General features: G+C 40.5%; 1 protein-coding gene across 4 annotated transcripts in view; it reads left to right on the top strand.

Annotated features, from left to right (window-relative positions):
• The window catches only part of rassf7a (Ras association domain family member 7a), a 36,919-nt gene that overhangs the window by 16,212 nt on the left and 7,176 nt on the right, over nucleotides 1–13,531 (top strand). The gene's annotated exons all lie outside the window — the stretch shown is intronic.

The raw sequence follows: 13,531 nt of genomic DNA, 5'->3' as shown, positions 1-13,531 counted from the left end.
GAGACTCTTGTGTTATGTCTGTAGAGTGATGAACTGTGTCTTTACATGTACCTGTTGACACTAGACCCGTCACCCAAGTATTCTTGTAGGAGACAAAAGGACCCAAACCTGTTTGGAGGAAACCTCATTGACTGTGCACTTGTGCAATTATGCCCTTTTTCCCCCCTTTTTTAAAAAATAACTTTTTGTGTCAGTCACAAAGCCAGCCTGCCTGTGCAAATAGAGGCTATCTGTTCACAAGTGTAATGTATCACAGGCTGCTCTTTTTACTACCCCAGGATTAAAGATTAATTTATGAAAGTCACGGGCAGAGTTCAGCTCACTTACTGCATGTTCCGTGCTACACATCTCAAACACTGTGCAAGTCTAATGCACCAAATCCAGTGGAAGTGAGCCTATATAAACGTTGACTCATCATTATGCATGGCTAGCATCTTAGTTAAAGATTCTCAGCATGGTTTGTGTTAGACAGTGAAGCTCATTAGCAGGCTGTATTTGTTGTCCAATCAGGGCTGCTGGTTTTAAATCCTTCTCTCCAGGAGGGAATGTTTTTTTTTTTTTTTTTCCAGGTTGTGGGAGTCAAACAGTTACACCTCATGTGTTATCTCTGTTAGTATGTTTCACAAAGTTGACTTGTTTCCAGAAAGATAGTGTCAGAATAATAGATGGTTAAGGGAAGGGAGCCATATGGACTTTGACGCAAGCGCTTGGCTCTAATTATTTTGTTTTAGTTTAGTTTTAGGTTATGTAATCGTTAGCAGTTGTTATATTACAGTGTGTAACCCTTATTCAAATGATCAGTCCCACCTGATGTTTGCTCAGAGTTATCAGTAAATTTATTATCCTAAGTAAATGTAGTGGACCATGTTTGCTTGAGATCTTTGAAGGGAACAGAAGTATGACGATTTAATGTACTAGAAAACAGAGTAGCTATTATAGTCATAAGAAAAAGCCACATGTGAGATGTGAAAGGCACTTTTAATTAAACATATTGTGGTTAAAATAAGATCCCTTTATGTTGCTCAAGTGTTTCCAGCTGTCAGTAGAAAGTGACTAAAGCCTGCTTGAATAATGCCATGTGCCACTTAGCATATCCATGATGTAATCACATCGTATTTGCATCGGCCTAGTGTCTGCCCTTTCACATCTGCTATAAAAAATGTTTTCCTTTTTTTCACCTAAATTTCCAGGAAAAGTTTGACTCACATACATGATTTTATTTTATTTTCCTGTTAAGTAATGGTGACTGAAATGCAGCCCATTAAGACTGCGTTGTGAAGTTATTATATTCAATCAGATTGGATTACTGCAGTCACTTCCAAGCCATTTCCAAGCAGCTGCTCTTCATGGCTAAAATTGCGCTTCTGTATATGTGATATCACTTTAAAAAAAAAACACAGACAAATAATTTGAAAGTAGAGCTGCATTATGATTTTGCTTGTGTGTATACAAAAAATGTAAGATGTCCACTCAAAAAGAGGAAGTTTGTGGACATGCGCAGCTCATTTGTCTGGTGCAAAAAATCAAGCGATTATAAAGGAAACGATCAATATTGGTTCAAAACATCATTAGAATTGTTGCCAGGTGCATTTATTTATATAATTACTTTTATGTCACTACAGGGGGTACAAAGTCGCTAAATTGCCAACAATAAAGAGAAGTTGTGAGCGAGTGGAGCGGGGCTTTGGTTGCAGATCCAAAAGAAAGTTTTGGCACCAAACTATGGTTCCTGTTTACGTAAAACTATGAATGATTAACTCTATTGTACTATGAACATATGTGAAGGCGTATCTGCTGAAGGTTTGAAACCATATTAAGTCGTAGCACTTGCCTTGATGTTTTCAACTTCAACTGCTATATTTCTGCAGCAAATTTTTATTAATGAGCAACAATAGCCAAAGGGAAGAGTATCCAGTTTATCATCACCAAGGTAAAGCCAGCTGAGCGGCAGGTTTAAGAAAATATTAATGCTAACGTTTAAAACTTTCACTGCTGCATGGCCCGGTGGTAGGAATTATGAACTATATAAATGGTATTATCTCATCCTTTGAAATATTTTCAAATGAGATAATGTGATTTAAAAGGCGGTATACTCCCTATTCCTAGGAATGCATCATAAAACGTTCAACTTTTTTTCTCAGCCTTATTTTCTCTCTGCTACCCTTCAACTCTCCATCAAGTGCGTAGATATTTCTTATTTTCTGTCACATGAATGAGCCTTTTTAGCATTGAGACAGTAGAGTGTCCTCTGAGAGTGGTTGTGCCTTGTTCTCTGCAGTGTTATTTTTAATGCTCTTTCCCTGCTCGAATACACAGATGGACTCCTCTTCTAGAATAGTCCGTATGTCTCTCTCCGTCTCTGTCAGTGTGTCTGTCTGTCACTCAGCTCACATGGCAAGGAAGGCAAGCCTGCCCATGCACAGCAAGATATCTCTTGGGATTCTTGATGGGAACTTTCGAAGTCATCCTTCATGCTGTGAAGCGTCTGAATTTCTCACAGTCCTTATCAGTAGCATTTCCGTACTCCTGCCGATGCACTCAGGTGCAGATGTAATTGGAAACTCTACGGCCACATGTTGGTGGAATAATATTTTTGCATGTATGAGGCTGTGATTATTTTCAGGCGGGTGGTTTGAGCCACTTTCTCGTCTCTTCCGATAAAACTGTCTTTCTTTCTCGTGTGTTGCTGTGCTTACCTCACTTGCTCTCTCCTGTACTTTTCCGTGCGTCCTTCCCCCTGCCTGTGCAATGTGACGGAAGGTAATGCTGTGCCTTGCTCATGTCGGATCCATTAGGGATGAAAGCACACTGCAGTGATAAAAGATTGATCCAGTACTTCTTGCATCACATTCACATCCCTCACATCTTGCTCCCTTATCCTCCCTCACACCCCTCTTTCCAATCCAAAGTCAACCCAGTTTTCAATTTATCAAATCATTTGTACTCCTCTAAATAAATCATCCTCACCGGTTTACTGTGGCAGACGTTTTCCCACAGGATTTCATAAAGGAGAACACAGTCTTGTCCTTACGTAGGATGCTGTACTCAGCCTTGTGTAGAGTCTTACAAGTTCTCACTTATGAAATTTTCTCGATGGCGTGTTTGTTTAAAAAAAAAAAAAATTGGGACGGCTCTGTTGGAGTGTCTCCTTTCTTTAGTGTTCTTGCTGTATCAGGAAGGGTAGTATGTACTTTGCTAGAAGAACCAGTGAGAGACTGGCATCCCCACACACACAGGCCTTTTCTTCGCCTGTTTTATCTGAAGAGGCAAAGACAAACACAGCAGACCTGTAGTTTGTCAGCAGCGAGGTTATAATTACTGAGAGGAAGGGAGGATTTAAAAAAGGAATTTCACTGTGGCTCTGTTTTGAGATTTTTTTAGAAACCTCTCTTTTCAAGAGCACCTGGCTTTCTACTTTTTATGTGCGAGTTGTAAAGCTGTACAGAAATTTGTGGACTGATTATAAACAAGTGTTGAAGTCTTTTGATCCTTGAAGTTGGAGAGACATTTTCCTGAGGCAGTGGGGCTTTTTTGTTTTTTATGCCAACTTTTCTGATTTGTGCTTACTTTTGTCCTCGGTTATCCCTTTCAGGGGAAGCTGTTGAAATAATTTGAGGTCACCGAGTGACACAAATAGCCACAATCTCCCTTCATTCATCTAACATGTTCAGGTCAGAGGTTACCTAAAGCCATCTACTCTCAGAACTATGCAGACTTGGCCCACCTTAGGATATGTTCCCACGTAAGCCCAGCTGGCTGTAAAGTTCATCTGAGTCAATGTTTTCATGTCCTATCAGGATAAACTTCATGTGACATTGTCAAACCAATAGCGTTGTATTTCCTGTCGCTGTCTGACACCAGTGGCAGGTTACTGTTGCTGAGGTAATGAACAATCTGTGTCTGTCTGAGTGTCTGTCTGTGCGTCTCAAGCCTACAATGTGTAGTCATTATACTGCGGTAAACATCTTATTCCCGCTAGGATGGTCATGTGAACGTTTATGTGTTTGTGTGGATCTGTGAATATGTGTGAGAGCGAGCGAGCAAGCAGCAAGTTGCCCCCCTGCTGAACCAGCCATGCTATACCGATTCTCTGCACACAGAGCTCTCTGGGCAGTAAATAACACGGTGCCTCAGCCGGGGGACCTGGAAAGGTCCATGAGGGGGGTCAAGACTCCAACAAGAAAGAGAAAAAAATATCTGCCTCTGGGAGCAGAGATAGTAAATCATCATATAGGACAGGAGAGAGGCAGGTGGAGCTAACAGATTTGCCCATCATGCTGAGAGGCTTGACGGTAGACCTGTCACTGAATGTTGATATGGTAGATCAAGCATAAAACATGCAAAACAAACCACCATTGCTCATGGGTAGATGGTAGCTAAAACAAAAATTCTCTGGAAACTTTTGGTCTGAGAGGATTTGCTTATAAATCCTATTATAAATACACCAAACATGGAAACGTTACAGCCTATACATAATATTGCTACTTTGTTTTGATTGAAGTACAAAAACGGGTTCTAAGTGAACAAAGTTACAAGAGTCTAATGATCCTGTAACCCAGGGGTGGGCAACTCCAGGCCTCGAGTGCCGGTGTCCTGCAGGTTTTCGATATCTCCCTGTGTCAACACACCTGAATCAAATGATTAGTTAATTCCCAGGCCTCTGGAGAACTTCAAGACATGTTGGGGAGGTAATTTAGCCATTTGAATCAGCTGTGTTGGATCAAGGACACATCTAAAACCTGCAGGAGACCGACACTCGAGGCCTGGAGTTGCCTGCCCCTGCTGTAAGCAGTATCAGTACGTTTCATGCAACCCTAGTGAGTTGAGTCTTCATGACCTGTACAGTTTACTTTACTGTACTTCCTTTAACCCTGTGACAAAGACACCAAAACTGATCCTTTATTTCATCCAGAGAGATAAGCAGATATAGGAAAGATACAGACATATTTTCAGCATCAGATTACCGTCATACCTGGGCCCTGCTCCAAGATTCAACTTTACTGAGTTTCCTGGATATCTTATCTGGGTAAAACCCTTAAAAGTGGAGCATGTCATAAGTGTTATTTATAAGATATATATTTTTTGTCCGTTTTATTTTTCTATATATCTCACATTTGGTGTTTCCATCTTTATGCTTGCTGCTTTTAATATTCCTTCATTTAGAAACACTCATCATTGTTCCATCTTGTCCTTGTTATTCCAAAAGGGTAGCTAACATATCTCTCAAAAGTATACTCAGCCACATCATCCTTGTCAGTTTGTGTATATACTTGTGTATCCATACCAAAGATCACCGTGGTGATCATGTGGAAGATCTTAGTCCCAAAGGTGCTCCAAGGATGCTGGAAATCGGCACCCTGCCCTCCTACCCTTTTCTGATGCACACATTCGTCAACTGCACTGCTCAGACATCGTCGTTATTCCTTTCAAAGTAATGATGGGGAGAGAAAGTCATGCGTGACACCACCTTCCCATCAAACTATAAATCACCTGAACCTTATGATCTGCTTGCAACACAGGCATTTCATCGTTCACTTTCTGTGCAGTTGAGTATTAAAACTCAAAATTATACTATTAAGAGCACTGTGTATAAGAAACAGGTCTGAAGGCAATTTCAATTGTATTGTTTAATCTTCTCTATACTTACTCAGAGTTTGACTTATTCTGTAAAAATATGCATACATTTTTAAAATAAGGTATCTAAAAATGTAGCGTGTTTTTTATTTATTTATTTAATTTAAATAGGGAGTACGTTCAAGATATATATTTAACTAAGTTACTCTGCATCTTTTTTATCTTTTAATGTTTATTTGCTCCGCTCTCTGACTGATGTTTTGTTTGACTCATGTAATATTTAGACCACACACATGTGACATCGCAGTTCTGTGACGCATTGTAAATACCAAAGTGTTTACCTGTTTAACCCCTTAGAGCCTTTATCTTAGCACACACAAATAGCGTCTTTGTGGAATGAGTCTCCTTTCCGGCAGATCTTATCTTTGTAGCAAGACTTAACAAGGTCCTACTGCAATATGCTACCTTTAGTTTTACTTACGCACACACACACACACACGCACATGCACACGCAGACTCTTGGTTGCTCTCACTCTATAGCTGTGCTGTATTCCTAGCTAAAGGCCAGACATGTTGAAACTCCCTAGGTAAATACTGTAAAGGTGTGAGGATGGATGTTTTGCATAGCTGAAGGTCCTTAGCGATGGAATAACATGTTAATTTGTACAGCTGGTGGCTGCTTCTCAAACTTTCTGGCTGTCTTTCACTGATTGTCACGGTCGGGACCCAGCTTTCAGTTTCAAAGTCGAGTTTAATCAAAACCAGCAGTGAATGGACTGCATTAGCTATAGTAGTCAGTCACATGTGAACTGCCCATGTAATGTTCACGGCCTGTTAAAGGAGACTGGTGGAATTCCTCACTTTGATCTGTGAAAACATGCATCACACAGAGAGATGTATGTGCTGGAGTTGTGTGTTTTTTGTTGTAATTTTACCTTTCCATCCCTGTGCAAGAATGAGCACCTGCTGTATCCTTAAGTAATAACTGCCTCACCTAACAGGCAAACAGACCTGTGATGGACAGGTGTGTGGATAATTATGATCTGATGCTTTGATATTTCTTTTGTGCTATTTTTGTTGCTGCAACACAGATATATATATGTGTGTATGTGGGTGTGTCTATATGTGTGAATTTTTTCTTCAAACTTGAGCAACTAATGGTAACAATCCCTTCAGCTCTTAAGCTTATATAAGCAGGGGTGCACATAAGTGGTCCGCAGGTGCGCATGCGCTGCCAAAATAAAAGACGCGCACCAGATAAGAAGTTGCAACGTGCATTTGCGTACATATAAAAGGCACTGTTTTTGTCCGCTAGAGTGGGATTTTCACGGCATATTCTGCACCACATCTCTGTGCGTTCATCATTTGTTTGAAGCCAGCTCACCTCCTGCAACCACTTTTCCGAGAATACGTGCTTCTTTTGCGGTTCGGACTCCTTGTGACATTTCTTTGGAGGTGGAGGAACACCAAAGTAATTGCTTAAAGGAGCTTGTTTCTTCGACATCTTTAAGTGTTCTAAACAAATGTCTGTCCTCCTCCAGAAAATCTTATGTACGCAAACGCGCGTTGCAACTTCTTATCTGGTGCGCGTCTTTTATTTTGACAGCGCATGCGCACCTGCGGACCACTTATGTGCACCCCTGTATATAAGGACTGACAAGCGTATGTTGCATCATGGATTGCATGGACTTAGAGTGTGATGAACAAAACACCACCTCTCTCAGTTCTGAGGCTCTAAAGTCAAAGGAGTTACTAATTCCATGTACTTTAAGTACAATTAATCATATTAAATGATAAAAAAAGTAATTAGACAGGGCGCAATACTTAATTATAAAGATTGCATGTCTTCGACCTTAATCATTGTTTTGCTCTTTTGCATTCGAGGCCTTATTCTGATTTTGCTGTAAGATCTAGGAAAAAAACGAGAAAACAAAAAAACAAAACTAAATAATTGATATGAGCAGACATGGAAGCGACCTTTAAATTACTAATGAGTTTAGCTTCAAACTTGTGACACTGGAGGATAGCTTTCCTCCTCAATGGCACATGCATGGGCACATGGGCACATAAATAACTTGTGCTGGAAAATTCAAGACTACAAATTTTCCACTTATGTACTGTGTAAATTGCTTTCGTTAAATTAGTGGGTTCAAGCATAATCGTTCTTGAGTCAGGCTCCCTGGTGTCTATACTTATTCTCATGTAACATATTATTTAGTCTATCTGCTAACTGAATATCTTCTTCTGCGTGTCTGTGCATAGGCTATATATGACCATGTACTTACTGTGCATCCTATATGAGTGGGTCTGCCACTACTATGTGTTTTGTATGAGTTTGGCTGGGAACAGAGTGATATCCTCCTTCCCTGGCAAGCACTGCTGAGTCAGGTTGGGAGTATATAATTACACATGGGTACCCATCAGCAGTCAGAAAGTCTTCTTCTATGGCTCACCCAACAATATAAACTCCTGTGCTTGCAGGGCTCAGCTTGCAGGCAACCAAACCAGTCATCCTGAGCTGAGCTCTCAGTGGAGGCCAGCTTTGCTTGACCTCTCATTGACTATGTGAAAAGGACTTTATTATCATTCTCACCATTAGCTGCTGGCTCTATGGGCGGATCCATGAGTCAGCGCAAACAAATACCTCCCCTTTAATGTATTCACCTCCGCTCGGCTTCCAGGGTTGAAGCAAATAAGTGAATGTCGACTGCCAAATCAGGTATGAGCAAGTATTCACTCAGTGCAGTGAATAATGCAGTATTGTTGTATTGCGGCCAGGCCTGTGTAAACTATTGTGGCCACATGCTTATAGGTGTCTAGTTTATTGGCTTTCAGTGAAATCCAAAAGTGTGCCACTAGTTCTTTAAATTTCCAGAGTAGAATAATAAAAGCAAAACCTACTTTCTTCAAATTCACAATCGCAGTAGGATTGGAGCCTCTCCAGGCTGGTGTTGGTCGAGAATTTGTAGTTTCAAGAACTGAATTTGAACAAATGTTCTTTGTATGACATCTACATCTGCTCTTCCTCCCTTGTGGTTAAGGGCAGGTTACGATTTGTCACTATGAGTGCTGCTGGTGATTCACGGTGAGTGGGATTTTACACTAAGTGCTGTTTTTACACAGTGTGACTGCAGGGGTATTGACTGCCAAGGGTGATGGCAAGACTCTGGACAGCCCTGTCAAGGTGTCCTTCAACTGGAAGTAATTGACTTTAAGCTGTAAACTCTCACTGATCATCAGTTGCATGCTTAGCACAAGGACAGCTTGTATTTTATTTTAGATATATATATGATGCAGTGAGTTGCCCCATCTGATTTAGAGTTAACATTTAAACAAGAGCAAAACTAATGACATAACTAATCTGTATGAAGAGCGACTTTTTAAATGTGTATAACCACCTTCATGAAGCTCATTTTTAGCAGCTTTTCATAACTATTCTGATTCTATTAATACTATATTGTTTCCTATATTTGCCCTTGCAAAGGTGCCGCCTGCATTAATGAACCACTGATCCACTTTCACTGAGATTTCACACTTGGATTAGGTAATCATTATAATGGAGAAGGCTAAAAGGCTGGAGTGACAGGTCCCTGTATGGAAGTATGACAACCAAAGCTTATTAGTGCTGTTTCTGATTCTTTTGCGCTCAGTCATTAGCATGTCAATGGAGTAGAAACACAGGCAGACGGGGGGCATTTTCAAAAGGGCTTGTCAGTAACAAGCACTTGGACTTTTTCTGAGAAATATTTGCCAAAATAATGTACTGTTAAAAACTGCATTATTCATCAGGTGTGTTGAAGCTTCACTGAAGCTATGCTAGTAGAAACCCAGGCAATTGTTCAGTCTCTAATCAGCAAACATCGTATATGGAGCCTGTCCCTGGATTGTGAGGAAGAAGTGTCACCGTCAGTGTCACACACAATTTTACACATAAGGCTGCCCTAATGCTCGCATTAAATTAAATGTGACTTTGCAAGAGGAAACTCTCAAAAGTAGAAGAAATTTTTCCATGTGTCACTTACTGGCCCTTTTTGGAGTGGCTTTGCTAACACCTAAACAAACTTATTGATCACAGGAGAGGTGTGTATACATGGAAACTTTAGTGTTAATTTGTGCAGTAGAAGCCCTCACCCCTCGTAAATCTACAGCACTTTCCTCACAATACTCAGTGTGCCTCTGTCTGCTGCTGGCACTTGGTCCCTGCTGATAATAACTTATGCAAAGGAGCTGCTGGTGTCCGTTGGAGAATTTAGAAAGCGTTTGTTACATGCTTTCATCATGTAAGGTTTGGAAGAAGCTCTGTTAAAGATACAATCGCTGCTGATAAATACATGAGGCTAGGCTAGGCTTGTTAGCGTTATTAATTTAAAGCAACTCCCTGAATACCTTCTTATTGTGCCTGAAGGCTGAGTTGATCCAGGATTGCACAGATGTTTTATACAGGGAACAGTGTACTGTTCAATCCCGCAGGCAACTTTTACTTAAAAATGTGCAGGTGGAAGAAGAGAGATTGAAATGTATGGGTACTGAGACTACTACTGATTTTTTTTCTCTTTAAATTCAGTTGCTTTTTCCATCACAGTTCTCCTGTTCAGATATGACCTATCAGATTGGCCTTATCAGTGAATAGACGAAAAGTTTAATGTGTACATTAAGTACATATCCATTTTTTATTTTGTATCCATTGCAACTCTTTTGCAGCCAGTGTGCAAGACAATTGAGATTTCAACATACAAAACCAGTTCTATTTGCTGAGGCTAAAGAACAATTTTCTGCCACTGTGAACAATTTTTAGTGCTGTTCTCAACTGTGATCATGTCATGGAACTTTCTCTTTGCTTTTGTTCTCATGTGTCTGTGCAACATAACCTGTGCTGACGTAGTAGATACTGAAAAATGAAATAGGAGGAGGTGTGATAAAGAATGCGAAACAAGGAAGCCAGGCAGAATTAAATAAAATATCTCTATTCCATTTTATTAGTGGTAACAGTGCTTATCTGTGGTAACACTCCAGAATGTCAGTAAAAGCTGGTGTGTCAGACGACTCAGCGATGCCAGAGGCCACAAAAGAGACGGCATTGTCTGCTGAGTGTAGAACCAGAGCAACAATAGTCTCTCTGCAGTTTAGATGAGACCAGGCTGTTCTGTGCCAGCGTGTTGCTGTCTCTTTGAGTGTTTGTCTCTGCCAACCTGGAACAGAGTGGCACTGAGGGCCTAGCTTCTCCCAGTTCTCTTCATTGTCCTTTAACACCAATATTTATCCTATTATATACACGTAAAGCAGCGTGGGACAGGGTCTTATTTTCCCTGCGTATACTGATAGGGATAAGTGTTTGCATGCGTTTGTTGCTACGATCCATTGAAAAATGTGATGTAAACTCTGCCCTTTACTCCTGCCATTGTTCCTCAGACTCGTGTTGCTGCAGATATAGCACTGCCCTTACTCAGAGCTGGAGCAGATTCTTATAAAGATAAGCCTACATGGTCTGTCTTCTTTTTGTAAACTCCCAAACACATACAGACACGCATTCCCAACCTTTGACCACTGCATGTGCATGACACAGGGTTGTGTACTGCCCCTGCACACACACTCACACTCATATTACACACCCACACGTAGCCTCGAGCGTTTAGGAGCTCTGGTACATTATTAACCCTGCTTGGAATTTTTCTGCAAAGCTTTTGTTTCCGCAGGTTTCCTAATATTGTGTATGACTAACAGAAATTACTTGTTCAGACCTTTAGAAAGGAAATTGAAGGTTAAGGTGTGTCTGCCCAGCTGCATCAAACCAAGTGCATTGTGCTTGAGTGTCAGCTTTTATGTCTTTACATGTCTTGTGTGTTTATATGTATGTAAGAAAAAAGGGGATTTGGAGATTGGGTGTCTTTCAAAGCACTTGATTCCTGTCTGAGCAGTCTCAAATGTTTGAACTTTTTTGGGGGTCCTTGTGACGTAAATTTCGTCATCGGACCATGACCGAGGTGGTCCAGTGACCACGAGCGTGGACTCGTTCGTGGAGAATTTACATTACAATGCACCAACTACGCATGCGTCCAGGCAGCGAATTTCAAGCGGACTTCAAAGAAGTATAACAGGAATGGCTAACTCGGTCTTCTGGTCCCCCGCTGTCCGTATGTGCAACCAAGTATAATCCAGGCTTAAGGGTCCCATCAGTTCACAGCTTGAGACAGATCAAGCCTTGTGTATTTGCAGGGCTGTGATACAAGCCACTTTTTCTTTTAGTCAAATTTACAAAGCAGATGGGAGACCTGTATTGAAGAGACATAAACAGAGGCATAGACAGGGTGATGAAAGACACAAAGCAGGTGTGCTAGTTGGATGAGTGATAATAAGGGTGGCACTTTTCTCTACCACTCTCTTTTTTTAAACTGTCAGCATTTTTTCTTATATATTCGTTGGCGTTCTCTCTTTATGCACTGTCACTGTCTTTCTTTATCTTTCATCATATAAAAATGACTTATCTGTTTTCCTTGTGAAATTCACCAGATGAGCTCCTCAAGTGGCTCTTTTGTGAGTGTGTTTTTATCTGAGCTTGGAGTCAGAGATTATTGATTACTGTTTATTTCTCTTCAGGGGATTTGTGACTGGTCAGAGTTTCAGTGAAAATTGCAACCTGTTTTTTGTCATGGGTAAAGTAGAGCTTGGGTATGTGGTGTATTATTTTTTTTTCCATTAGAATTGGGTGGGGTGGGTCAATCTGAGTTTAAGGTGTACAGTTGGAATTTAATTCCCATGTGGGGCCAAAACTGATTTGTAACAACCACTAAAAACATTTACTTTTCTGTTGCTGCAGCAACTACACACCAGGAGAGATTCACTTCCTGCATTTAGAATGAGTCACTCATGCGGATTCATTAACCTTGTTAGTTTGCCAAGTGAAGCGTTGGAGAATGTTGAGTGCATTTAAGCTTAATTATGTTTTCGTTGTCTTTTATTCCTGCTGATTTACACACTTTTGTTGTCCTTTCTGCCTTATTAGGTATAATAGTAAAGTAATAAAGGTCACGAAGTAAAATAAATGAAGGATGACTTTGAGTGATTGTCTCCACACCACCATCTGCTCAGCTGTGAAATGCTACTCTGCTGCATGTGCTGACAGACAGTCCTGAGATTATCGGAAACGCTGGATTTACTGCCTGATTAACTATTGCCATTGGACTCTGTTCTACAAGACAAACATAAGATGCATATGCCAGGCAATATATAAGGGAGTTGATATCTGTAATAGGCTGAAATCAGGCTCTAGCATGTTTAGAGGCTCATAACATTTGCACAGCAAACTGCAGCTGGTGTTTGTCCATAGCATTTGCATATTTATGTGTTATATTTTCAATTTATTCCCACTCTTTATCTTTTGTACCAAAAGGTACCATTAAAAACATGGACTAAAAAGTCCATGTATTTAATGGTACCTTTGGTTCTCCTCCTCCTGTTTTTCCATGAGAACTGACACAGGACTCCAGAGCTGTTCTGAGAAAATGAGCTGGGTCAGGCGGATGTCTGGTTGTCAGTGTTGCTCTGACAAAAAGAATAGACAGCAACCTGAGACTCACAGGCCCGTTTGTTTCCTGTTAGTTTATCACATTTCACTAGCCAGGAGGTACAAGAGCTAAATATCATGGGAGAGTGACATTCTGTGCTGGGAGATGTTTCTGTGTTTGTATTCTCATTTAATCTGATTGTTATGGTGCATAAAAATCTTGTATGTCTAATGTAGAAAATTTTATATAAGGTGCTGTGAGGAAGTTGCAGAATAAGCCTTAATGTCAAGAGCTCAACCTCTCCTTTAGCTCCGTTTCTGTTTCTCTCAGAGTTATTTCCGATCCATGACGGTGCCTTCCTATAAATTAAAGTTTGGTTCTAGCCTTAAGTTTGCATTCCCGTGCTTGAAAATTACTGTTTCTTCAAGTTCATATGTATGTGTTCAACAAAAGCC

The sequence above is a fragment of the Oreochromis niloticus genome, linkage group LG7 (genome assembly GCF_001858045.2).
Source record: "Oreochromis niloticus isolate F11D_XX linkage group LG7, O_niloticus_UMD_NMBU, whole genome shotgun sequence".
NCBI lineage: Eukaryota > Metazoa > Chordata > Actinopteri > Cichliformes > Cichlidae > Oreochromis > Oreochromis niloticus.
Note: the sequence above shows the minus strand (reverse complement) of the source record. Positions and strands in the feature narration are given on the sequence as shown.